Source organism: Balaenoptera acutorostrata, chromosome 13, assembly GCF_949987535.1.
Source record: "Balaenoptera acutorostrata chromosome 13, mBalAcu1.1, whole genome shotgun sequence".
Lineage (NCBI taxonomy): Eukaryota > Metazoa > Chordata > Mammalia > Artiodactyla > Balaenopteridae > Balaenoptera > Balaenoptera acutorostrata.
In genome coordinates, this window is record NC_080076.1 from 49,322,892 (window position 1) to 49,350,803 (window position 27,912).

The window sequence follows — 27,912 nt, forward strand, 5'->3', positions numbered from 1 at the left end:
CCAGCCACATGGAAAGGCTGTCTGCTCCAGTGGTGGTCCTAGACTTTGAGCTTCTCCTTCTCAGGCACCAGACACGTGAGTGCATGAGCCACCAGATGATTCTAGTCCTTATCTTAGTGTCTAGTCACCTTCCTGCCTTCAAGTCTCCCCAGCTGTGGCCTGAACATCATGACACAGAAACAAGCCTTCTTTGCTGTGTCATTTCTGTCCTCTTGACTCATAGAACACATGAGCATAATAAAATGATTCTTCCTTTCCCACTAAGTTTGGGGTGGCTTGTTATATAATGATAATTGGAACACATAGGGATACCCAAATTTATATCTCCATTTAAAACTTCTGTTTGAGGTCCAGATATGGAAATTCAATTGCCGACCTGACAACTCCACTTGGAAGTTTACAGGCATCTCAAACTCAAGGAAAAAAAAAAAAAAAAAGACAAAACTGATGAGCTAGAAAACAGAAAAAAAAAAAAATTTGTTCAGTGTTAGCTGAGTTCTCTGACAGCAAGGCCCATGTATGGTAATTCTTCACCATAACCTCAACACTAGTGCAATGCTCAACACAGAGCAAGTACTCTGAAATATTTGTGGAACGAATGAATTTCTGAATTCCTAGGGACCCCGAGATAGTCTTGATGTAGTCCAAAACATACCAGACTTAGGGAAATGAAATTTGAGTTCCTTCTGTATCCTAGCTATGGATCTTAATCCTCAGAATCTTATTTTTCTCCACTTAAAAATGATATATCACAAGGTGGTCTTCAACAGTAAAGGAATAATAGATGTCTAAGCCATAAGCAAACTTTAGAGCACAATACAAAAGAGTTGTTTTTAACAATTTCAAAGTGTTCTCAATATCACACTATTATTTCATAGTTTTGTGGAACCAGGTGGGATTTATAGATATTAATGACACTATGCAATGCAAAAGTTTACAGGTATCTACGCATTTCAGGGTAAAGTAGTGGAAAGACCATGGGCCCCTCCGCTGTCTGAACCTGGCTCTGCTGCTCAAAGGCTTCCTGGCCTCAGCTCTCCAGGGCGGGCCCTTAAGCCTCATTTGGAGAAAGGAGAGCAGTGGTTTCCCCATGAAAAGAGTGGAAGCTTAGCACTAGGTAGACAACAACGAAACTTCCTTTTCCCTTTACATTTTAGTACAGCGTGTGTGTGCTATTATAAAAATCGGGGATCACTGATTTTCTAGGCTGGATCTAATTGTGCTATTTTAAACACAAGAAAAAAGGAACTAATTTCAAGATGTGAGAAATGCAGAAGTCAATTCCAATGGATTTCCTACTGGACCTTGGTTTTCTACCCCCAAAAATAATTAATTATATTGTCTACGTTAGCCTCAGCCCTCTGCTTATATGATTCTTCCCTTTTGTTATTTTTTGCTTTTCTCTTCCTATCTACATGTCTTGGCAGAGCTTACCTCTCTACCACCATCTCCCCGCCCTCCTTTCTGGCTCACAACTAATGTCTGTTTAAAAGGGGAAAGTTGTTTTGATGCTTTTTAAAAACCTGTTTTGGGGCAGAAATGATTGGCATCATTGAGAGTCTATATCATAAATCTACTACCACATTAGGGTATAATTGGTGGATTTTATCTCTGTTTTTTTTTGTAGCAACTTCAGAGAGTAGGTTTATTTTAGAGAGGAATTCCTCACAGGAACTTTGTAAATGTTACAGTTCTACTGGTGGCAATTTATGAATTTATCTTAGGGAGCATTACATGCAGATCTCAATGTGATGTACCTAACTTCAGCAACACATGCTAATAATATGTGTTTCTAGCGGAAAAAAAAAAAAAAAACAAACCTTAATTGTAAAGGTGAGTGATAGGGATCATATCAGATCCATAATTTGATCAATAGTCTTCCAGAACATGAACAGAATACTTAAACATGATTCCTCACTGAAATACTCTCACTGAAATACAGTGATATATTCTAGACTGATTTAGGGGTCTAGCACATTCTTTTCCTAAAAACTCTCACAAGTATTCCCCTCCTCCCCCTACAAAGCTAGAACAAATGGATTTTGAGGAGCACCAGGTCAGTCTCTAAACTCCTACCATCCAAATGGACAGGGCTGCCAAGTCGACCCTCAAGCCCTCATTACCATTTCTTTGTCCAGACCTGAGGGGTGGGGAGTCATTTCTGCCAGCTCACCTGTGGGCCACACCGGGAGGAAAAGGGGCAGAAAGAGGTGAAACAGGCAGCTTCTCTCAGCCTTATCTCTGCTTAAAATTTGGTTAAAATGACCACTTGTATTTGGCTGGAGTTACCTTTTCACTTCATTCTGCTATTAAGGAAGCCAATAAGCAGTGCAAATAACGTGCATGAAATTACAGATGCAAGAGGACCCTTTCCCCAGGGCCTCCTTAGCCTCTCAGGGAAGGATGCTGAGACTACCGTGGTCTCAGGAACTTGCATGGAATGAAGAATTCACCTGATCAAAAGAGCTCACAGCCACTTAAAACAATTTTCAGGTGAAGAAGGAAGTGGTCCAGTGGGTCCACATCACCTCACCTCACCTGGACTTAGTATCTGTGTTCTGGGTTCATCAGTTCCTGTTTTATCATACATATGAATTTCTTTTTTTTATTACTAATTTTTTAGCATCAAAAAGATATCTTTATTGGAGTATAATTGCTTTACAATGTTGTGTTAGTTTCTGCTGTACAACAAAGTGAATCAGCTATACATACCCATATCTCCTCCCTCTTGTGTCTCCCTCCCACCCTCCCTATCCCACCCCTCTAGGTGGTCACAAAGAACCGAGCTGATCTCCCTGTGCTATGTGGCTGCTTCCCACTAGCTATCTATTTTACATTTGGTACTGTATATATGTCCATGCCACTCTCTCACTTTGTCACAGCTTACCCTTCCCTCTCCCCATGTCTTCAAGTCCATTCTCTACGTCTGCGTCTTTATTCCTGTCCTGCCCCTGAGTTCTTCAGAACCATTTTTTTCTTTTTTAGATTCCATATGTATATGTTAGCATATGGTATTTGTTTTTCTGTTTCTGACTTACTTCACTCTGTATGACAGACTCTAGGTCCATTAGCATGCTTTTTTTTTGGGTTTTTTTTTGCTTTTTTAGCATCTTTATTGGAGTATAATTCCTTTACAATGGTGTGTTAGTTTCTGCTTTATAACAACGTGAATCAGTTATACATATACACATATCCCCATATCTCTTCCCTCTTGCGTCTGCCTCCCTCCCACCCTCCCTATCCCACCCCTCTAGGTGGTCACAAAGCACCGAGCTGATCTCCCTGTGCTATGCAGCTGCTTCCCACTAGCTATCGGTTTTACATTTGGTAGTGTATATATGTCCATGCCACTCTCTCACTTCATCCCAGCTTACCCTTCCCCCTCCCCGTGTCCTCAAGTCCATTCTCTACGTCTGCACCTTTACTCCTGTCCTGCCCCTAGATTCTTCAGAATGATTTTTTTTTAGATTCCATATATATGTGTTAGCATATGGTATTTGTTTTTCTCTTTCTGACTTACTTCACTATGTATGACAGACTCTAGGTCCATCCACCTCACTACAAATAACTCAATTTCGTTCCTTTTATAGCTGAGTAATATTCCATTGTATATATGTACCACATCTTCTTTATCCATTCATCTGTCAATGGACACTTAGGTTGCTTCCATGTCCTGGCTATTGTAAATAGAGCTGCAATGAACATTGGGGTACATGACTCTTTTTAAATTACGGTTTTCTCAGGGTATATGCCCAGTAGTGGGATTGCTGGGTCATATGGTAGTTCTATTTTTAGTTTTTTAAGGAACCTCCATACTCTTCTCCATAGTGGCTGTATCAGTTTACATTCCCACCAACAGTGCAAGCGGGTTCCCTTTTCTCCACACCCTCTCCAGTATTTATTGTTTCTAGGTTTTTTGATGCTGTCCATTCTGACTGGTGTGAGGTGATACCTCACTGTAGTTTTGATTTGCCTTTCTCTAATGATTAGTGATGTTGAGCATCCTTTCATGTGTTTTTTGGCAATCTGTATATCTTCTTCGGAGAAATGTCTGTTTAGGTCTTCTGCCCATTTTTGGATTGGGTTGTTTGTTTTTCTTATATTGAGCTGCATGAGCTGCTTATAAATTTTGGAGATTAATCCTTTGTCAGTTGCTTCATTTGCAAATATTTTCTCCCATTCTGAGGGTTGTCTTTTCATCTTCTTTATGGTTTCCTTTGCTGTGCAAAAGCTTTTAAGTTTCATTAGGTCCCATTTGTTTATTTTTGTTTTTATTTCCATTTCTCTAGGAGGTGGGTCAAAATGGATCTTGCTGTGATTTATGTCATAGAGTGTTCTGCCTATGTTTTCCTCTAAGAGTTTTATAGTGTCTGGCCTTACATTTAGGTCTTTAATCTATTTTGAGTTTATTTTTGTGTATGGTGTTAGGGAGTGTTCTAATTTCATTCGTTTATATGTAGCTGTCCAGTTTTCCCAGCACCACTTATTGAGGAGGCTGTCTTTTCTGCACTGTATATTCTTGCCTCCTTTATCAAAGATAAGGTGACCATATGTGCGTGGGCTTATCTCTGGGCTTTCTATCCTGTTCCATTGATGTATGTTTCTGTGTTTGTTCCAGTACCATGCTGTCTTGATGATGGTAGCTTTGTAGTGTAATCTGAAGTCAGGGAGCCTCATTCCTCCAGCTCCGTTTTTCTTTCTCAAGATGATTGCTTTGGCTATTTGGGATCTTTTGTGTTTCCATACAAATTGTGTAATTTTTTGTTCTAGTTCTGTGAAAAATTCCATTGGTAGTTTGATAGGGATTGCATTGAATCTGTAGATTGCTTTGGGTAGTAGAGTCATTTTCACAATGTTGATTCTTCCAGTCCAAGAACATGGTATATCTCTCCATCTGTTTGTATCATCTTTAATTTCTTTCATCAGTGTCTTATAGTTTTCTGCATACAGATCTTTTGTCTCCTTAGGTAGGTTTATTCCTAGGTATTTTATTCTTTTTGCTGCAGTATCCCCTCCCTCTTAAGCCTCCCTCCCACCCTCCCTGTCCCACCCCTCTAGGTTGTCACAAATCGTCGAGCTGATCTCCCTGTGCTATGCAGCAGCTTCCCACTAGCCATCCATTTTACATCTGGTAGTGTATATATGTCAGTGCTACTTTGGTTGTTAACTCTATTTGAAGTTTCAGTGCAGCAGGCCTGGCCAAGACCGTAGCACAGAAATAAAATATTCTGTGGATACCGAGTGAGGTAGACATAGAAAGAAAGGGGAATAGGTTCTCAGGATATTAGTTTATGATCTATGACATGTGAAAAAGGACCACTGAGAAAGTCTTTCTCCATCTGTTTTCAGGAAATGATGGAATAAATATAAGGTAGAAGGAAACATACGATTTCAGAGCGTGTGTGCTCTGATTGAAAGAAGGGGACAAGGTAATACAGTCAATGGAGAGTCAGCTATTGTGCCCCTCCATGGCACTTACAGAAAAGCACCAGCTAATTGTCCCATTTAAGTGTCCACTCGGTTAGGACTGCATCTGAATGTTAATGTTTTTTGGTTTTTTTTAATTCAAAATGTATTAGGCTTTCAGCAACCAGCGACACCTTGCTTTTTCTTTTCACAAGCTCCCTTTTGACTACAAGTGTGTACAACATTTATTAATCTACTCCATTCAGATACATTTGAAACCAGTATATCCTTTTCCCCTTTGCTTTTAAATGAAAAACAACTAAAATTGAAAAGAAATCTTTCATCTCACTACCTTCCCCTTGAATGTGAAAGCTAGGCTTGAACTAGCTTTTCTGCCACTCGTAACTTCTTGTGGAGTTGTTGAGTAGGTTTTCTTACAAAGCAAGGCAAACTATTTTGCTTTTAGGGAATAAAGAAGGATTAAAAAAACCATTCATCATCAAGTAGATTTCCATTAGCACAGTGATCAGTTTCATTACATGGTATGAATACCTCTATTATGTGCTAGAAGCGCTCATTCTCCTTTCAAAACTATATTGAAAATAATTTGATGTCAATTTCCATGGTGATAGAAAAGAAGAACATCACTTGGAACCATAACAAGCACATGTATCTGAATTATTGTGAAACACTGAGTTGGTCCCTCGGTGTCAAGAGTTCTCTGGTTTTTGTTGTTATTATTGTTTCATTACCTGAGAAGAAAAAAATGCTTTTTAAAAAAATGTAGGGCAATTATTGAATTGCATCCTTTTAAATATCTTGCTGGTCAACCTTTTTTTTTTTCCAGAAGATGATGTTTCAAAGCAAGCATCCTAATTCTGCTTTTGTAAAAAATTTAATAATGCAACTCTCTTTGGATGGAAAAGAGCTTTATGTAAGGCAGCAATACCTAATATTCCCTTTATATTGCCAAATGCCACCATTTAATTGTTTTTATTGTTTATGAGGTGAAGAAACTTTTGGATAAGTACTATATTGGTATAACTTTCCAGTCTTCTTTTTCTTCTACAATTTGTACCTACTTGGTATCACACGTTAGAACTATGCAAGTATGAACCTCTCTGGTGCAGTACTTGTGAGGGATGTGATTAATCTGGTTTGCTTTTTCTGGGTTCCAGAATCAGGCCAACAATTGTCAGATAGGAGCCTCCCAGCCCAGATAGGTTCTACATCATATTTTGAAGAACTTCAAACGTGATAAGTCAGGACTTCAAAATAGAGGCAGGGAATTGGTTGAACAAGAATGAGCTCACACCGTGGGTTTACTGTATATTTTATCTTATTGAATACAATACACTCAAATAGAATACCTGCACCAGTCAAATTAAATCTCAATTACTCATCGCAGAAGAACTCATGAAGACCCTGAAACCCTTATTCAGATGTTTCTAAGGCCTTTGTTTCCATCCTACTCCTGTTCAGGTCCTCTGCTTTCATTATTCTGTTATTACATCCTTTCTGCCTACAACCCACAGTTTTATCTATTAAAATGGCTTCTTGCTCATATCTGGACTTTTAATACTATTTGCAGAAATTCATTAATCCCCCTTTCTGCAATGATCTTTTTTACCTATGTGTCTGAGAGTTTTAACTTTGTGCTATACTTCCTTCACACGCTGTCAGTCTTAGTTACTAAGAAAGATCTAGATGTTACCAAATCAAAACTTGGGTCCACTCACCCATAAGCAGTAAAGCCAATCTACTGACACTGGGTTATGGTGAAGGAAAGTACAGCATTCTAAGGTGCCAAACAAGGAGTCCAGGACAGCTAGTGCTCAAAAAGCTTGAACTCCCTGATGGGTTTCAGCAAAACATTTTTAAAGGCAAGGCAAGGGAGGGTATGTGATCAGCTCGTGCACAATTCTCTGATTGGTTGATGGTGAGGTAAAGTATCAATAAAAAGGTTATAAGTTGTTGAAATTTTCCAGTATCCAGCCAGACTCCAGAGGATAGTGTTTATTTCTTCCATTCAGTGGGGGTTTTAGCATCTGCAGGACAACTCAGGAAATGTGCATCAGATACTATTATCTGAGTACTTCGGAGAGGAGCTAAAGCAGAAGATCTTCCCGGGAGGGATCTGTCCCGGGAAGGCTCCATAGGGTCCTGCTCAGTTACGTAGAGCTGGCTTTCTCTCTACTTGGTAGCAGCCCTTTCACATCTTAACCAGAGTTACAGAAGGTATTTCCTTGTCTTCAGATTTTCTCCAAGTTGGGCATGATTCAGAAATGATTGTAAAATCAGAGAGGGATTATGTTCTTATGCTCACCTCTGGCTCTGAGATCTACTTTCACGTAATCAACCTAGGTAATGGATCATTTTGCTGTTTTCAGCATGCTTCCTTGTCTCATGTAATGGGAATGTGGATAGAGTTGGACCTTTCCCTGACTTATACCGAGAGGGAGAGAGAACATAGCACACTTTGTTAAAGACTTAGAAGATGGAAGAAGTTTATGTTTCAGAAATTTGAAAACTTGAAATTGTATGTTAAATATGCTTCTTCAAAGGTCTTTTAACTACCCTGCCCTTGAGATTTTTCCCTAGCCACTCATCATTTATTTTCTATTTCTTCTTTCCTCCTCTTCCCTCTCACCTCTCTTCTTCAATTTTCCAAATTCCTCCCTCCAAATTCTTCTGTTGGCAGAACAATTTGGTCTTCCCTTTGCTTCTGCTCTCAAATTTGGTTGCAGGATTTCCCAAGCTCACCACAGAGTTCAGGTAACTGTAAGGACCATCTACTCCGTTAACAGTGACACTCAGGCTTGGCAAAGAAATTGAGATTTCATTTTTAAAAAATTTTTATTGGAGTATGGTTGATTTACAATGTTCTGTGAGTTTCAGGTGTACAACAAAGTGAATCAGTTATACATATACATATATCCACCCTTCTTTAGATTTTTTTCCCATACAGGCCATTACAGAGTATTGAGTAGAGTTCCCTGTGCTGTAGAGTAGGTCCTTATTAGTTATCCATTTATATATATAGTAGTGTGTATATGTCAATCCCAATCTCCCAATTTATCCCCCTCCCTTTGAGATTTCATTTTATAGGAATATAGCTCTGACTTTGTATCTAATTTTCATTCGATTATACTGGGTTATAGTTTCTTTCTAGTTTACATTGATATGACTAAATCTGCACCATTATATTCAATTTGTGGTATTTTATTTTGAAAAGGCCTTGACTAAACTAGAGTTAGAGGAAGAGAAAGTTCTTAAAAATCGATTATAGGAAAAAATGATCATAACTGGGATGTATTTATCTGAAAACAAAACAAAACACAAAAACAACTTGAGTGAATGGGAAAAATTAGTGTATGTATCATTTATTAGAACTATTTCTACAGAAAGTATTTTAATGTTCTACTCCTTTTTGAAGTGTTTCAAAATGTGACCACATTCACTAACCATATAGTCACCTAAACTCTTCGGTGGCACTTTTGTTACAATTAACTCATAAAAGATTTTCTTTCTAAGAAGGTGACTGTACGTGGAAATAAAATCTTACAGTGAGAACACAGTTGGCTCTCACATCTGTACCACTGCCCTTCCCAACAAAGTTATAGGAAATTCTTCATTCATAACAGAAACTCTGTGTGACCTTCAAAAGAGTGGACATGAAAAGCTGCCTGTGAACTTTGTGCTCAGCTTTTTAGGACAAGAAGCTGCTGAAGTTCATCCAAAAAGTTTACCATGAATGTGTATGTGACTGAGTCTTCCAGAGTGATGCAGGTTGTGTAATTTGGATTCTTGAGATGGATATTTGATGACATGATCACGGGTCCAATTTCATGATTATCCCAAGAGAAATGCTGATCAGCGTCGAATTTATTTTGGGAAAGGGAAGGTAATTCACTGTTTGTGTCTCGGACACCTGCCAGGTCTTCTGTCAGAGGCCAAATTGCCTCAGCCAGCTGTCGTGACCTTCCAAAGCATTTCAAGCCCTGTGTTGGCCATACCAAACTACTGATCATTACCTCTGGCAGAAACTGTACAGGAACAGACATGGCCTCAGGGCAGGCTCGCTCCTGATGACATCTGAGTTTGTGGAAGTGAAGTCTACTTCACTCTTGGGTCACTATTCGAACCCAGGTAATCTTGGAGTCAACTCCAGTGGTAACTATAAACACGGGACTTCTATTTTATTTACCCAAATTTACATCTTTATATTTGTTGGCAAGCTCGTGCCATAATGTGGACAGCAGGCTTAAACAGTTTTGTAAAAATTGATATCTTTGGACACACACCTCTATTTACTCGTGCCCTTTATACCTCATTAATGATTAACCCTCATTAATGAGCTTAATTTGAATATAGTTAGAGAGATTGATTGGAAATTTCATATTCGTTAAAGATAACTTTAAATCTCTCTAAAACCAAAGACAATATGGTTTTTAAATAAGACTGCTGTACTCTTTGTAGAAATTACTGTTTAGAGGTCTTTTGAGAAGTGCCTTGGAGACATTCATTCATTCAAAAACTAGTCATTGAGTATATATCATATATCAGACAATTTTCCAGGTACTAGGAATACAATGATGAATAAGACAGATGGGTGCTAGGATAGAAGCCAATTGTTTCTGGGTGAGACAGCCAAAATACAAGTTAAAAGACAGACAAAGAATGTTCAAGTTTAATAAGCGCTGTGAAGATAACAAACAAGGGACTGAGAGAGAGAAGAACAGAGGTTACTCTAGGGATGTTTTCTAAAGAGAGGCATTTACCCTGAGACCCAAAGAAAAAAGAAGAAAGGGAGACACATGGTGAGCTGGACCCAAAGGAACTTGAGGGAGATTGAAACACGATGAAGTTAAATAGAAAGACAGAGGTCAAGTCATGCGCAGATGTATACATCAAAGCAAGGAGATGGATCATATTCTAATTACAATGGAGAGTCCAATAAATGTAGGTTTTTTTGGTAAAGATATGATCCGATTTTTGTTTTAAAAATGCCATTTTTCTCATCTGTTTGTCAAAAAGTTTGGAGGGGATAAAAGGAAACAAGAAAAGAAGTAGGGAGACCACTCAAAAGATAGTAGCAGGAATCCAGGAAAGGGAAGATGTTGAGGTGACTTAACATAGTGACTGTGGGAAATGAACGAAATATTTGGGACGTATTTTGGAGGTAATATGGAAAGAAATGCCTAATCCATTGGACGTAGGGGGCATGGTTTCTGCTGAAATAACATGGTAGAAATTGGAAGAAAGACAAGAAGACTGGACCTTATTTTGAAAATAGCAGTTTTACCCCAACCAGTCTATAGACTACAGTTGTGCATATTTATTTCTCAGACACAGAGGATGACACCAGGGCCTGTACAGGGAAAAGAATCTGATGGAGAGTGCCTTTCCTGTGGGGACTGGAAAGCAGAGTTTTAGAGGACATTTGCTTTATTTTAGGTGATGACAAAGACTCTCTCCTTGACATAATTTTAGTCAGATTCCTCTGAACCCTCAAGGTCCCAACGTTGGGCTCTGTGTTTGGTGCTTATAGTCTAGTTTTAGGAAGAATCCTGCTGGGTTAGTTTTTTGAAAATTCCCCACCTTGATATCTGATCCCCTGGCCTGCCTTCAGCGAGAATCCTGTTGAGTTGGTCTAGCGAGAATGCTCCTAGCTTGGATGTTTCCTCTTAATAATTTTCCATCCACTGACCTCTGACCCCTCCTTGCCTGTGAATCTCCACTGGTCCTTCTAGTCAAGAGTTGAGCCTGGTCTCTCCCAGCTCCTGCAGAAAACCCCTTGCACCGCTCCCCTTGGATAAAGTCTGTCTTAACCTCTTGAACAAAGTGCCATGAATATTTTTTTTTACCAGTAGAGAAAAAATGAATGAGAGAAAGCAGTCAAGGAAGAATAACAAAGGGTAGCAAGAGCTGATAGATTGGAAAACTGAAGGTGAGTGGATATATTTGAATGGCAGGAGGCAGCCAGCAGAAAGAAACAGTGACCCTGTGCCTTGTGGAGAGAGCTAACACAGCTCGCGGGACAGAAGTCTTAGCATCTCCTCTTGGGCATCTTCTTCCTACTTCTCAGAAGAAGAAAAGGGAAAGTCTCTTGCTCCAGGGGGCCTTTCCCCGCCTTCCCTCCCAGCCACATAGGTTGTTTTCCTGCTAAAAGGATATTTCTCTTTTAAATCTTACAAGTCCCCACCGTGACAACAATTTCGTGGAAATGGAAACCTTGTGATGACGTTTACCTGGGGAAGCACCTGAATTTGTGCCTTCTTACAAGAACCTGAAATGGATACGTGCATACCTGGGAGGAAATGAATATAGCTCTACTAGACTAGATGGCATGCTGAGCTCATTATTATTGCCATTTCAATGATACTTGCATTTGAATTACGCTGAAAGCTTTTGATTATTTTGAATGCATCTTTTCAGTGTCATGTAAAGCAGATCAATCTGAAATGTTCCCGTCCCTCCCCCCGAAATCCCACATGTCTAGTAAGGGCTATATGTAATATAAATCCAGATAACCCAGATCTTGATTAAGTGTGATATTTTTCATTTCAGATTTAATCTCTCAAGGATTCTGATATTAATCTGAATGCAGGTTTGGCTCAGTTTTCAGTGTGCATCTCTTTGAAAGGTGTTAATGCTTGACAATTTAAAATCCACGCAGGTTGTTTTAACATTGTTTGTCCCCCGAATCAGATGTTTATGTGTATACTGGCCAATATTAATTCCTAAAATAGTTTCACTGTTATGTGTTTGTCATGCTCCTAATGATGCAAAAGAGACTTCTTTAGAAACATGGGGCTTGGGTGAAGCGGTTCCTAGCTGTTCTCTGATATTCTCTTTTTATTTCTCCAGAATATTCGTGGCAATCTGTCCTGAAGAGGACCAAAGTACAGGATATAATTTCAGTATCTTTGGGCTCTGGCATTAGGTTATTTATCTAGAAGTCATAATAAGGGTTAAGAACCTCTCAGTGACCAAATGGTCTTTGGTATTGGAATTACAGGTACCTCGTTGACAGTAATAATCAAGCTATTTCATCAGACAGACGGCTGAATTTGCACTGGAAGACTTCTTCACAGGATGCCGTCCCTCAGCTGTCAGTCAATTCTCCAGGGTTTTGCAGACTTGAATAGAAATAATACCCAACCGCAGCATTTATCATCAGGCTCAAAGTACTTATCCAGCATGAGTATTCTTTATCACTGAATCAGATTGAGCCTGTAAAATAATTTGTTAGGGGAAAAAAAGTATCTTTGTCCTTTGGTTCTTGAACAGAAAAGGAAGGCTTTCTTGAAATCAATCTGCAGTCAAACCAGCGCCTCCAGGTAAATCAGAAATAGAACTTTTGCAGGTGACAAAGGATGGTTAGATCTCTGAAACAAATGTGTAAAAATGAAAGTTTTGGTTCAAGGATCTATTTTTCAGCTTCAGAACTTGGAGCAAATGACAGTAGTGATATTGAAAACTTTTCCAGATGCTGACACCCTCAGGTCTTCCTAGTAGATTTATCTGTTAATGCTAAACAGCTCTAAAACACAGAACACAAATACTCTCCCAACAACCAAAAACTTCTCTCACAAGGAATATGAAAACAGAAATTTGATGATGAAAAACAAAATTAGAAGCAGGTACAAAGAGAATCTGGGAAAATGCAAATATACTTCTAGTCTGCTTATAACAACACCTCTTTCTCAGGCATTTTTCATAGGCAAATTTTAGTTCTACCTTGAACAAAGCTGGCTTTTTCACTTCATAATTTATCTTCTCTACTTGATTTCTCCTCTATATTTGTACTACTTCTATACTTCGATTTCTTTTCTGTACTCTGGCTTGATGGCTTTTAACACAATCAGCTGAATAGCCGTGTGTGTGTGTGTGTTGGTGTGGGTATTCAGGTGTGTGTAAGGAGGTGAAAGCGTATCGTATCTTTGAAGCAGCACTATTAATGTGATCACGTGTAACAGGAGTCCACTGGCTCTAGGAAATTAAGCAGTGGTGGCAGTTGTTCTCAAAGAACACCCATATGGACTTTCTTCTCGAATTCTAAAAGCAAACATAGGATAACATCTTGTGCATGGTGTGTTTGAAAATTCTTCCACACTGGCTGAGTTGCAATTTATTTTTTCTGCTGGCTGAGTTGCCCTCACTATTGTACGTGTTAGAGTCTGCCTGAGCTGAAAGTCTAACGTCCCGCCTCATTCCTATTGTTTACTTATAGAGATCTTCCAAAAAGAGATGCAGTTTGCATTCGTGAGTGGCAAAAATAAATTAATTAGGTGCTTGGGGAAATAATTGTGGAAATATACTTGAAGGATTCCATACATGGCTATAAAATAAGACAACTTAGCTACTACTGGGTTTGGATCTATAAGCAGTACCCAGTCACAGGACTCATTTCTAAGGAAAAATTGTAAATAAATAATTTTAAACTTTAAAACTGTGATCATCTTACACACTTATATGGTGTTTGAAGGTGTTTGAAATCCTTTACCACAATCAGGGATTTTCCAATGTTCCTAACTTAGCAGCAGAAAAAAGGTAAATATGAATCCTTGGGTAATTCAGGGTACAGTCTGTTGCTCCCTGACCCAAACATGAAATTTCTCTGAAGTCCTGTGGTTTCTCATAAATATTCATGAGCATTTTGCACTGTATACATGTAATAGACATGGTTATTTCAACACGAAATTAATGTCTCCCATCTCCTTGAATAAAATGATAATGAAAAATATACCAGCTTTATTCTGTGGCCTCCAGTAGGTGTGGGGCTTCTGTCAGTATCATCGGGGTGTCACTCAGGTTAAGAGGCTTGCAGCAATTAGGCTGGCTTGTCACGACAGCCCCGCAGCGTATTCTAGGAAGGTAGCTCTTGTTAACTTTAGTTTACAAGGGCAGGAACTGAGGCTCAGAAATTTTAAGCAACCTGATACAGGTAAGCTGTGATCTCCCAATGATTCCAAGCCCCACTGCTCCCTTAATGCCCCTGAGCTGCCTGAATAAATAAACTTCTATCCTCGGTGCTTTCAATGGAACCCAAAATAAAACCCCTTCTGTCATCACCTCTCTGCTTCCCCACCCCCTCACCTTAGCCCAAGAACTTTAGACGTGTTATATTAGGCTGATATTTTCCAGCGGGTAGGTTTGCTATAAATAAACTCTGAAAAATGTCACCGACAATTGCTAATTTTCTGGGTGAGGTGCACGGATAAAAGGAAACAGGCAAACGTGGGCCTTTCCTTTCCAAGTTCATTCACTTTCTAAGTCACTCACTCACGCACTCTGCAGGCTGGCGCACATTCTCTAAAACTGTAGACACCACATTCTAAGCTCTGTGCTGTGAGAATTATGTGCCATCCGCAGACAAATCACAACCACATTGTGTTTTTCTTTCTTCTTAGTTTACTTATGTCTCTTTCATAGATCACTGAGTGGGATAGAGAACTAAATATAGACGATGATACAGTACAAAGAGCTCTTTCTCTGAGTTATGCTCAGGGTTTTATGAGAACACAGAGGTGATGTATCAAAATGAGAACCATCAGTCAGGGAAGACTTATGGGGGAGGTGGTGAGTGAGCTGAAATTTGAAGGATGAGTAAGAGTCTGATAAACTGACCATGGGTGCAGAGCATGACGGGGTCGGGAGGGGGGGCAAACTGGTTTCCTCGCGTTCTTACTTCTGATCCCATGATGAAGTTGAACAAAAGAATGAGTTGAGGTGAATATAGAGACCTGGTCCAGCTTCTGTTAAAAAGAGCTTCCAAATCGACCTGTAATGTCTGCCAGGGCATGAAGAGAATGCCAGGTGTTCCCCACATTAGCACTATTCTCAACGGATTGTTGGAAGAGAAACAAATAGAAAAATTCAGGTTTAATTGTTGTGACCTGTGGTAAGCATGGAAAGAAGTAAACCTGACAAATTACAACATTGGAAATATACAGCAGAATTAATGGCAGAAAGTTATACATTTGCTCATCTCTTTTGTGTATTCTTATCTCTTTTTTTCATTTAATGGAAGAAAGATGTAATTTTATTTTTCCTGGAAGATTATAAAAATGTTATTGTTCTTATTTGCACATTTATGTATCTATGTGCTGCTTTGGTCACAATGCCAGTTTTCTTATTTATATGAAGTATTTTGAGAAAGGTGAAATACAGGCAGACTATGATCTATTTGTTAATGTATTATACATAAGGATGGTTTGAATCTATTTTATCTAAACCTGTGCCATCTATTCAACGCTGAGTTTGCGTAAAATACATATTTCTATTGCCCTTAGAATACATGACATTTTATCAAAAGTGACCTATGTGCTCCTGTATGTTTCTCCTGCAATGATACCTCCTGGGTTTCCTGTAACAAAGAACTTCAAGCTTCTGAGAAGTTAATGTTCTTTCTTTTGAAGACTGTGAGTCTGTGAGATCACACACTAAATAACTGAAACCTGAAACATCATAAATGTATTTTCAAAACTCAGGCATTCTGTGAGACATGAAATGAATTTCATGCCCATCAGCTTCCTGGAGCCTTGTCACAATAGATAAGGCCAAATCGAAGGATGCAGCATTACTTCTTGTGGGCTAGTGAGGGGCAGAGTTAATAACTGAATCATAATTTCACTCCAGGACATAGAAGCTGCTACATCCTGTCTCCTTTTGATCACTTTATCCATAATAGCAGAAATAGAAATATTTTAAATCAGACCAAATGGTGAAGATATCTATATATGCTCTCCTATAATTTGACTTAAACACTTATTCAAAATCCCTTCCTCTGGGTGGGCTTCTCAGATAAATCCCACCATCTGATTACTTAAATATTTCATTTATGTAGGACATTGATTGTGTTAATGATCCCAATTCTTCACACCCTCACACCCTCCCCATATCCACGTGCTCTGCAATGTGCCTTAGTGGTCCTCAGCATTCAGGGAGTCTATTTCCCCAACCCTTCATTCTGAGTTGGGCCATGTGATTTGATTTGGCCCCTGCATGTTCAACAATTGTGATGCAAGTAGGAGCTTGTAAAAGTGAATGCCATTTCCATCTCCTCTTTCTTCCTCTGATTTTGCCATGAGAACAGGCCTAGGCTAGCCTACTGGAAGAGAGACATGTGTCCCTACTCCCCCAGCTGCCAGCCAACCAACCACCAGACATCATTATTGTGACAATAAATCACAGATGACCACAGATGCATGACCAACCCTGCCAAGCCCAGCCCACATCTGCCAGGCACTGTAGACTCATGAGTTGAGTACATGTTTATTATCTGATGACACCAAGATCTTGTGCTTGGTACATAGCTGTGTTGTGACCATACATACTGATAACGATTTCTGTTGTTTCTTTATATGTATATTATGCTTTCTAATTTATAGCATAAATACATTTATATTATGCTTTTGTCGCATGTATTAAACTTATTCCGTTATCCTCCCCTGTCCTCACCAGCTTTATTTAAAGAAATTTCTCTCTGAGACCCTAGAAAAGGCTACTGCATGGCCCTCCACTCCCTTCTGCCAAAGTAACTATTTGGATTAAGATTGTGTACCTGTTTCAAGGACATACAAACTGGCTGACTGGCAGCTAACCAGATTCAATATCTATCTGAAGAAAGGAATTTGAATTGAGGTAGCTGAGATGCTCGCTGAAGCTGATCCAGTGTCAGAGAGGTTAGGGATGGTATCCATAGTGGACCATGTGCATAGTTAGTTCATCGTTAGATCAAGCAGGTTGCAAAAGAGAACCCAATATGCCGAAGGAAGCAGAGATGAGAGAGCTTGTAGCTACTGAAAGACAGCAAAGGCAACTTTGCTCCTTGTGGCTCTCTGGTCCCCCGCTCTAGTATTCATGGGCTCTACCTCTGATTCTAAGACATTCCCTTTCACTTACCATAATCAGCCAGACTTCACCCTCTCTACTTCTTTTTAAATTAGTTATTTTTTAGAACAGTTTCAGGTGTACAGAAAAATTGCAAAGGCACTACAGAGGGTTCCTGTAAATCCTGCACCCAATTATTCCCATTATTAACATCTTACATTAATGTGGTAGATTTGTTAAAATGAGTCAGCCAATACTGATGCAGTACTACTTTATTCAGGTTTCCTTAGTTTTTCACCCAATATTCTTTTTTCTGCTCCAGGATCCCATCTAGGATGTCGTATTATAAATATTTGGTCATCAAGTCTCTTTAGGCTCCTCTTGGCTGTGACGCCTTCTCAGATTTTCCTTTTTTGGATGACCTTAAAAATTTTGAGGAGTACTGGTCAGATATTTGGTAGAATGTGTCCTAATTGGGATTTGTCTGATTTTTTTTCATGATTACACTAGAGTCATGTGTTTTTGAGAGGACCATAAAGTGCCATTCTCATCACATCATATCAAATGTACATCTGTCAACATGACTCATCATTGATGATGTTGACCTTGATCACCTGGGTGAGGTAGTGTTTGTCAGGTTTCTCTACTGTAAAGTTACCCTTTTTCTGCTCTTTTCATACTGTATTATTTAGAAGGAAGTCACTATGCACAGCTCACATCTAAGGAGTGGGGAGTTATGCTCTCTTTCCTTGAGGTCGGAGTATCTATATATATTATTTGGAGTTCTTCTGCATGGGAAACTTGTCTATTCTCTCCCAAGTATTTATAAAATCATTGGAGAGTCATGAATACTTATTTTATATTTTAGGATATAACCCAATACTATGCTATATATTATACTGCTGAAATTGTTTTCTTTGGCCGATGGAAGCTTTTCAGTGGGGTTTTTGGTTTTGTTTTTTTGAGCACTTCCTTACTTTCTGGCAGCACAAGATGCTCTCTGTGCCACTTTTTATTAAAGCTGAATTTAGTAGGTTTCTATTGCTTGCATTCAACAAGCTCGATTGGAACGTAGATTTACTTAGGTTCAGTTTAATGTCCTTGCTAGGAACCTTTTGTCTTTCATCTACTCATACTCCATTCAGTGTGTATGTGGGCATTTGTTAACTGCGTGAATATTTGCATGTGTGTTTATTGGGTAGGGAGGCTGGCAGGAGGGAGAGGGTCATGGTGAAATAGAGGAATAAAAACAAGAGTTAGGAAAGAGTGACTTCTAGAATACCCAAGAGAAAAGTCAGTGAAGGACCAAGCTCTTCTTGCTCTGTGCTACTTGCTTGCCAAAAAATGTAGATGTATCTTGCCATAGATTTCTAGGACTACTTATACTTTATGCTAATCATAGCTTCATAACCACCCATATTTATGATATTTTAACTTCTTTATTAATAGCATGGAAAAATGAAATCATACGAAAATATGTCAAAATACCAATAGAATGTTATTTCTTAGAATAAGTGGAACAGAAACTATTTCAGAAGCATTTGTTTCACAGTGAGCCCAGAGGGAGAGAATTCACATATAAGAATAAAAATGGATATTATGTTCTGGTACTCCACTAAATGCTTGACTGAAGTACTAATTTTAATACTCAGAACAGAGTGACATCATCCAGGTGGCGATGTCATTCTCAGGTCATTCTCAACTTCAGTCCCCCTCATAAGAAGAACAATTAGCAACTCTTCATGGACAAAACACCACTGGGAAAATCCCAGAACCCAGGGGGGAGGCTGAAGCACACCCTTGGACCACAGAGAATGAGAAGGACCATATTAGAAGGGTTACAAGGGAGGTTTCATGTTGACCCCATCACACTGCCCCCAGGCAAGTACCAAGGGGGCACCTCAGGGCCTATGGTTTCTCCAGTGGGAAAAGAGAAGCCAAGGTGGACATCCAGCTTCTGCAGTGTTTCCTTGAGGCCCACTTGGGTCTTGCCTCATGGGAATCAATGGAGAATCTACTAGACTCAACCACTGGGGATCAGATAGAGATGAAGAAAGGGGGAGGGGCAGGGCTTTCAGTAACCAGAGTCAAGATCTGGGCAGACTGCATTCCTGCTTGCAGCTGTGCCTCCACTGATATCCCAGCCGGTGGCTCTGCCCATCTTCAGAGCCAAGCCGATGGCCTGACTTAGTCAGGGAGCTGGGTTGACAGTTCTGCCTAATTTGGGTTCCCGTCCAACAGACCATGTTGACCGTGGAGCCCATTCTATGGCCCATTTGGGCAAGGAAGCAGGCTCAAAGCCTGGCTTAACTTTTGAACCTAACCTCTAGCCCTGCCCCACCAGAAGCAAGGCCATAGATACCTAGCAGCCAAGGAGCACATGCTACAGCCAGCCTGGACTGGTGAGCAAGATCGCAGATGTTATCTGGAGAAGTCGACACTGCCAGGATGTCCCAGCTATATTTCTGAGTAATAAGTGCTGTTTTATATATGTTTTTGCAGTTTCCTGTCCGCAGTAGAACAAACCCACACAGACCCCACATACAGTGAAAAAGCAATATCAAAATGTACACAACATGTCTTGATCATTTACAAGTTTTAATTAACTGAGGTGTGGACCAGGTAATAATTTGTATGGCCTTTCCATTGCTGTCTCTTCTGGTGAGAGAAAATTAGGATTAAAAAAATAGGGAAAAGAATGATCAAATTTGAAGGTAGAGAATTATCCTAAATGTTATAGAGCAATTTTGGCTAATCTGGCTAGAACATAACTCTTCCATCTCAGGTCCGTGGCCTTTTCTCTATAATACTTATTCTCCAATAGAAGTATTTGAGAAGCTGGTTACAATTACTGGCGCTAGAACTCTCTTTTCCATGCCGTGGTTCCAGGATAATTATGGATATCTATTTGAGCCACAAAAGTGCAGAATAATTTACTTATTTCATAATGTTTAACATATGACATCTATCCCATCCCAAATACAAAACCCTCCCAATCTCCTTTCAATTCTTTCACCCTGATAATTTATATTTCAAAATGAACAGCCACAGTATTTAACAAAAATGACTGCAGGGGAATCTTCTAGGATTAATCTACATGGGGAATGAGAGAAAATTCTATCTCTAGTTGCCTTGTGTTAGAAGTGGAGAGGAACGAAGAAAATTCTCATTTTATAATGTGAACAAAGTTGGGCTATGTACCTATGTTATGTCTTGGTTTATTGACATGTAGACTTGACTCTTAGATTCTTATCCATGGATAATGTAGTGTCTTATATTACGAAGTTTGAGTGAGAGTAACATTGCTAATGATTCAATAATGAATTAAGTGACATGGCTATGTTCTCTATGCTCTGACCTTGGTAGGAGAACTTCCCATATATACTACCAAAGATAGTGGTTAAACTAGCTAAGAGTGCATGGAGTTATCTGTATCACTGGGATTTAACTAAAGAATATGTTAGTAAAAATCATGTAAAAATTATCATGTACTAATTGAGAGATCATGACAAATGAAGTATTCAATCTTTGGTGTAAATTTTGATCTTAAAAAGAATGCAGTTGAGAGAAATCTCCTGGACAAAATAAAAGCCCAGAATTTGTACCATTAAATCTTCTATGTAGGAGAAAATGCAAGTTCCTTGGGAAAAAACTCTGTCTTACATTCTTTGCACCAAGGACAGGATTGACAAGGAGTCAGAGCTCAATAAATATGTGCTGAATGAATGAAAGCACATATCTGGCTTATTTTTTCTCTCTTCTTTTATCAAATTTTGTATTTCCTAGTTAATTTTATTCAGTTCTTTTTTTCAGTCTACTTTATTTGGTGTCAGCAAAGCAGCAATGAAGAGGAGCCCAACTTGAGTCTATTTGTATTCATTATCCCAAAACAGAAAAATAATTTCAAAGAACTGAATAAAGCTGGGAAATACTTGTTAGATAACTAATAAGATAACCTATTAGATAACTAGTTAGATAACTAGCTAGATACAATACACTGTATTATAACAATCAAAATGGTGATGGCCCTTCCCTCACCTGCACTACTTTGCACCCCTCTCAGAATCCCTGACTCTTAAAGTTCTTCTCCGGTTTCAGAGTCCCATTTGTGTCTCACCTAAGGTCTGACTCCTCATAAGATTCTTGCTTTTTCTAACCTTTACAAGAACACATCAAAACCATCAAATAATATGGTATCAGAGGTCAACTGCTTCTAAGAAATTGAATACTTTACTGCAGCTGAGGAACAGCAGACATTTGGTAAATCCTCAGCTGGTAATCATTTATTAGCAAATGGTTAGTTATCAAACAAGTAGAAAAAGTAAGAAGAGAAAACTTTAAGCTTCTTTATGTGGGAATGGTCAGAGAAAATAATGTGTTGGGTCTCTTGCTCAAGTTAACCTTCTTTTCCTTTTTCATCTGTCCCTCTTCTGATCTCTTCTCCTTCAAAGATGGTCCAGTACAAAATTATGAAGGAAGAAATACTTTACTCCTGTGCCATGCCATTACTTCCCTCATTGCCTTTCTCCTTGCCTGACTCTGTCCCCCAGAGCCAAGGTTCCATTTCAGAAGGGACTTAATAGCAAATGGAATCCCAAAGAAAGTTAATACCTTCCCCTTATTAGCTGATCCAACAGCTAAATCGATGCAGAAATAACATTTATGTTAATATAGAATCACAGTTTCTATCATAAGTGTAGTATCCTAATTTGTGTTTTGTTGTGTTTAAATCTTGGAAAAGATAAACACTGACCAATCCTCAGCCTCTTTTGCTGGCTCCTTTTCCTATCCCTGACTCTGAGAGTTAGAATAACCCAGGGAGCTGCTCTTGATCTTTTTTGTTTTTCTTCTTTATCTTGTCTCACTACCATCAGCCCTGTGCAATAGAATTTTCCATGATGATGAAAACACTCTGTGCTGTCCAGTACGGTAGCCTCTAGTCACATGTGGCCATTGAGAACTAGAAATGTGACTAATATGCCTAAGAAGTTGAAGGTTTAATTTTATTTAATTTTAGTTCATTTTATTCTATAGCCATATGTAGCTAGTGGCTACCATATTGGACAGTGCAGCAGGATGGTTTCATCTAGTCCCATGGCTTTGAAAACCACCTTTATGCTGATTTTATACCCACATTTTATCTCAAATATTGCCACTTCTTATCACCATCATCTTGGTTACCATAGTCCAAGCAACCATAGCTGCTTTCAGCATAGCATCCTAACTGGTCTTCCTGCTGCCATCTTGCCTCTCCTACAATATATTCTCCATATAGTTGCCAGAGGGATCACTTAAAACATGGATCATAGATATCATATCACACTCAGAATCCTTGTATTGATTTTATATTGATACTATAAAAATTACCACAATCTTAGCGCCTTAAAACAATACAAATTTATTATCTTTTCTGAAAGTCAGAACTCTGACACAAGTCTCACAAGGTTATGATCTAAGTGCTGCTAGGGCTGCATTACTCTCTGGAAGTCCCCTTTTCCATTTAAGGTAGCATATTCCCAGGTTCTGGAGATTAGGACGTAAACATCTTGGGGAGGATGTTACGTTATTTTGTTTCCTTCAGCCCATCACTTCCATGATCTGAACACTTCATGATCTGGTCCTTCTCTATTTCTTTGAGCTCTTTTTCTACAAAGCTCCCCTGCTCTTACTTCATTTTTACTGCTTCACAATACTCTAATACTCAATATTCCCTTCTCAGAGCTTTTCCCCTAGGTTTGTCCTTCTCCAGAGTTTCCCTGAAACTTTCCATGTCTTATCAGGGGTCTATTCAACTGTCATTTCCTTGGAGACACATTCACTAGCCATCTTGACTAAAAAAACAGGACAAACAAATAAATTACTCTCACCCAGATCAAGCTATAAAGACTTAACTTTTATTATTTTTTTCATAGGACTTATTATTCTCTGAAATTATGTTAAGGAGCAATTTTTGTTTTTATATATTATTTATCTCACCTAGTAAGATGTAAGCTGTGGAAAAATAGAAATCTTACCTTCTAGCTCATTATTGGAATTCCTAGTACCTAGAACAGTGTAGACACTCAGTAAATATTTGTTGAATAAATAGATAATTGAAGAGTGTTAATGTGTTCATAATAATGGAAGTTGATTTGGTAATTCTGACCATATTCAACAAATGCTGACAAAGATTTAACAGTATTTTGTAAAAAGATATGTTCACCCATGGAAAACCTAGATCCATTTTGACCATTATCAAACTGAATTCTTAAGCTAGGTTAACTCTATTGATATAATTTAGAGAAAAAATATAACCTCATGACTTCCCTTGAAGGCAGAAACTGTATTTGCTTACTGTACCATGCTATAATAAATTATATCTTATGAGAACAAAATAATTCTAATGAAAGCAAACGGGGCAAACACTTGCATTACATATTAAAATTAAATTTATCCTTATTTTCAAGAGTAAATTTAACATCCATTTCACTGATGAAAATTGTATACTAGATCAATGCAGAAGTCCCCAAATCCTCACTAAGACCTGTACATGGAGTAACACACTAATTGTTGCCATGACAATTTACAAAGCCTGTAATTGGCAGGCAAAGTCTGACTTCTCTCTATTAAATATTTATAAAGAGTAATAAGGTGTTTTCATACCTCCACAAATTTATACGTCTACCAAATATTCCATATTCTGGATTACATACTATAAAGTTAAAACAATTAAAATTTAAATTAAGTATGAAATAATTGTCTGTTACTGGGCATTGAAGTATTTACAAGAGCTTTACTAGATTGTACTCAGTAGTCTTGAATAGATCTATTTTAGTGATTGCTTCCCTTGACCCACTTGATAACTTCTGGTCAGAGCTGCACATATTCTTCAAGGATTAGAAAGTCAGTTATGAACACTGTATCAGATTTATGCAATTTATTCCATATATAATCAGAAGTGTGAGTAGGTGTGGAAGGAAAAGCCAGGAGAAACTGTCAGTGGGAGATCCTGGTGTTCATTTCTGAAATGGAAATAGAAATAATGATTATTTCATAAAAACCCAAAAAGGTAGCAGTCAATTAAGAAATAAAAAAATGAAGTATTGCCATTAATACCTCTCATCTGTTCATCTTCCCCTGTTTTCTTAACTTCTATTAAAGTTCAGGTTGGCGCATGAACTTGCTGATAGTATGGTCACTATCTTGAGTGACCACACAAGTGTCCCATTTGCTCGTGACACACCTGGTTTATGCTGGTTGTCCCAATGTAATTATTTATTAGTACTTCCTTTAACTCTAAAAGATGTCCTGTTTTGGATGATAAATTATATACTCACCCTAACACTTGCTCACATGCATTACAAAAGAATACCAGCTAAATAATGTTGCCAAGAAAAAAAACTTTTAAATCATTACCAGTGTAAAAATATAACAATACAGCTTATATTCCATGAAATTGTAATCAACTTATCAATTGGCTTGAAATGTTAGTGGATTTAACAAATATGGAAGTTAAACTCTGGATTTATTTACTTAGAGAATATTTGTGGTAAATTTCCATGTGCCATGTTGGTGTGTTATCATTTACATAAACACACAAAGACACACACGCACTTGTAAATATGATTACAGAAGGAAGGTCCAAGCTGTTTATATGCTGGGGATTCAGACGTGCCCATGCTTATCTAGAAATATGGTAGGACAGGTCTGCCTCTGGAGTAACTGCCATTTTCATGACGAACAGAGAAAAGTTTATGAGCCTAATAAAAATGTGAAACCAGATAAAAATGCGAAGGCTCATAAACTTTGTCAGAAGAGAATGGATCCACTCAGCATGATTACATGTTAGCGTAAGTATGAATGTATGTGTCTTCCTACACATCTGACTTTAATGCAGTTAAGTGTGGAGAGTGACCAGGTAATGATAATTTAATTTCCTTCCTTCCTTCCTTCCTTCCTTCCCTCCTTCCCTCCTTCCTTCCTGCTTATACCTATTTGATCCATGTGTAAATATAAAATAGTATAAACGTGACAATTGACCAAACCTTCCATATTGTTCCTACCCAGAAGTCACACCCTCATCAAAATACATAGAACTTATCACATACACCTAAAACTTGTAAATTAATCCTATACGCAGTTATGATAAGCTTGTATTTTACCTTGGCAATAACGTATGTAGTATATGTGTATAAAACTTCCACACACTTAAGTCTAGTTTCAAAAATAGCATGTAAGGTTCTTTCGATCAAGGATCATGTTTTATACTACATGCTAGCACAAAAAGTGATCAGTGGATATTTGTTGATTAAATTTCATTAGTGTTGGTACACTATAAGGAATTATGAATCAAAGTCAGAACACTTGGGTTCTGGTTTCAATTATGATCCTTGGATAAATCAATCCTTTTGGTCTACTTCTTTGTTTATGTGATAGTGCATAATTTAACAATGAAAGAAGGCAGACAGACAAACTTGAAAAGAAACTTGTAAGACTGCTTATAAGCCTTGCTGGCTTTCTCCCTTGATTCTCACTCCATGAAGGGATTCAGTGCCCCACAGCAGAGGCAGGAGACCCATTCTCCTATCGCTAATATGGCAGATCCAGATGCTCTAATATAATCTTACAGGCAGCATGTGAAGAAGGGCTGCAGTGCTATAGCAGCCTTGCTGTACAAGATAATGGACTCCCTCCTCTTTAATATAGGAGGGAATACATTCATTCCCAAGTTGTCATTTAAACTATGTTGGCCCAGAAGCTCAATCTTATAGACAGAGCCAAAGTTTTAAACACAGTTTGCAAACAAGTAAAATGTTTACTAAACATGTAAGGTAAGGCTGGACCAGAAGAACACACAGCCCAACACAGAGGAAAAACATTGAGACAAACAACACACTCCTGGGTCAACTTGTGGATCTAGTGCTTCTTTCAGTGTGAGAACAGCATGATGACATTATAGTCACGTAAGGGACACAGACCACAAGGTCAAGTGACACTCTGCTGGCCACACCTTGTCTGCCTTTGATAACTGTTTCTTGTTTCTGCTTTCATTGGCTATGGGATGGTTCTGTCCTCTGTGGAACAGAGTTTTGTTATGAATTCTCATACTTACAGGGATATTAGATAATATGTCATAGCTTTTAGGTTTGTCTATGTCATGGAATTATTGTTTGCAGCCATTTGGACAATCCTCATCTAAGGAATATATAAGTTCAGCACACCCATATTGGCTGGCTAGATAAAGTGGGAGAAAATGGTTTATTCAGTTTAGAGGAGGGAGGCTCTTGCTGGTAATATCAATGTATATGTACCTGCAGGCTACAAATGGGAGTGGATGCCCAGGAGGAAAGTAACTAGAAAGTCTGAAAAAGCCATGGATCTGAGCTAGATGGATTATTTGGGATCTGGCTCAGTGTGGTATCCAGGCATCAGTCAGCAATAAAAATACTGGGATTTGTAAAGATTTGTATAGCTTCATAAGTATTTTCACATACATTTTCTTATGAAATTCAGACACAGCTCTCTAAGGGGTGTGCTCTTATCCCCATTTTACTAATGAAGAAGCAGGTTCACATAGGATTAATGAATTGCCAATGGTCCTAACTCTGCTACTAACCGGCTTGAGCAATAACCTAACCCGCCAGTGTCTCAGGCTCTGAGGAGGTAAAATGCGGATAGCAATAGCAATACTTAGCTCATACGGATGCTGTGAAAAATAAATGAGTTAACGCATGTCAAGTGCTAAGAATAGCATGTGACATTCAGTAAACCTCAATAAATATTAGCTAAAGATTGTGCCGATTGTATGAGGAAGGACTAGGATTTAAATGTGGGTCCTCTGACATCAAATGCAATGAAAGCCCTGCTGTGGTGCAACTGTTCTTCAAGGAGAAGGGTCAGAAATGGAACCAGAGGCCCTGGTGTGTGTCTACAGGGAAGGGAGGCAGGCAAGAGAAGTTCAAGCTCAAGGCCTAAGCGATAAGGACCAGGTTGTCACTACAGGATATGACTTGAGAGAGAGGATCTGCTATTAAGTCAACCTCTTCTTCTCTGGGAATCTGACCTGCTGCCTTTTAGGGCTGGGACTGTCTCCCAAGAACAATTAGCCTGAGATCTGCAGGCACAGGTGGGAGGTGGAAACTGGGCTGTTCACAACATCGTGCCACTAGTTTGGATGTCACATCAACTCAGAGAATGGAGAACCCAGTGATTTTTCCTGATTCTTGGTGACAGGGCAGTAGCAAAAAACTGCTTTTAGGTTGTGCCCTAGAAATTTTGTGGCATATTAAAGAGGAAGGTTGGAAACTATGAGTCAAATTCATAGTGTGATTGGAAAATTTTTGGTAAAAATCCGTATACTCTCTAGTTATTAATCTCATAAATCCTGGCTTATTTAGCCCTCATAGCCTATTGTCTCTAATATGGGAAATTAAATTTGGATAAAAAGAAGGAACTATTGAATGATTATAAGTTTCTATATCGTACTCCGCTGAAAGTTACTAGAATTTAATAGCTCTGTGATTTTCAGCCAGAGAGTTAAATCTCTGAGTCTCCTATCCATCATTGGAAAGGAATTCCTATTTTAGAGAGCTGTTATAAAAATCAAATATGAAAATGGTTGTGAAAATACTTTGAAAACCGTATGATGTATGATGCTTAACTACCAATTTAACATAAGCTTGTCTTCCT